Source organism: Sander vitreus, unplaced genomic scaffold (assembly GCF_031162955.1).
Source record: "Sander vitreus isolate 19-12246 unplaced genomic scaffold, sanVit1 ctg958_0, whole genome shotgun sequence".
NCBI classification, from domain to species: Eukaryota; Metazoa; Chordata; class Actinopteri; order Perciformes; family Percidae; genus Sander; species Sander vitreus.
This window is the reverse complement of record NW_027596035.1, coordinates 1,458-2,500: the sequence shown is the minus strand read 5'-3', so window position 1 is coordinate 2,500 and position 1,043 is coordinate 1,458. Positions and strand designations below refer to the sequence as shown.

At 43.3% G+C, this 1,043-nt stretch overlaps 1 pseudogene; it reads right to left on the bottom strand.

Moving 5' to 3' along the window:
• Positions 1-556, bottom strand: part of LOC144515120 (nuclear factor 7, brain-like) — a 2,875-nt pseudogene extending 2,319 nt beyond the window's left edge.
• Positions 557-1,043: the final 487 nt, after the last annotated feature.

The window sequence follows — 1,043 nt, the reverse complement described above, 5'->3', positions numbered from 1 at the left end:
CGTGGTGGAGAGAAAACTCACAGACAGGACACACAGCTCTATCTTCATCCTTACAGAACAAATAAGGGACTTCTGGATGTTTATCACACATCACCTCCACCTTCTTCTCTCCTTTTTTCTGTCTCAGATGATCCAGATTTCTGTCTCCCAGCAAAAGTTGTCAGCCAGTTCCTTCAGTGCAAAGTTTACTGCTGGTATTATCCTTTTGAGGACTTTCTTTTACAAATGGGACAGTTTTTGTTGTTAGCTTGTTCCCAGAATGAGTGCAGGCAGCTTGAACAGAAGCTGTGGTTGCAGCTCAGAGACACAGGATCTCTGAAAGTCTCTGAACACACATGGCAGTTCAGGAAACTTTCAACAAGAGCAGTTTTCTCAGCCATCTGTCTTTGTGTCTAAATGTCTCTCAAAAACAAGACTCACCGAGTTACTGTCCCTTCTCTTGACTGCTTCTAATCTTCCCGTCGTGTGTTTTCCAGCAGAGATCTCTCACCCTGTAATGGCGTCTCAGCTCCGTTCAGCAATGTCAAAGTCTACTTTCATTTTCACTGACTTGTGGTGAGGTGGATTATTAACAGCAGGAAATGCTGTGATGTCATTTAGTCACCAGCAGATGGAGGAAGTCATTCAGAGTTGAATGTTTTCCTCTTGATTAAGAACCCATTTCAAACTAAAATGTAGAATATGCAGCCTGTAACAAAGCTCATGTTTTGATTCACATAATAAAGAATAGAAATGTTAATTTAAACAAGGAGAGGCCTGTAGAGTTATAGTCTTCAGAGGTCTGACCATTTCAACAGGCTGACTCTCACTGAACCTAAAGAGTCCAGTTCTTAGTTCTGTTTTATGTTTTTTGGCTGATAAAAATCTTCCTGTCGTGTTTCCACAGCCAGCCTGCTGGTGTCTGGCTCCTATGACAGGACTGTTGCACTCTGGGATATGTCGTCCCTCTGCCAGACTCTCATCCTGAGGGTGAGACACACACACACACACACACACACACACACACAGACACACACACACACACAGACACACACACACACAGA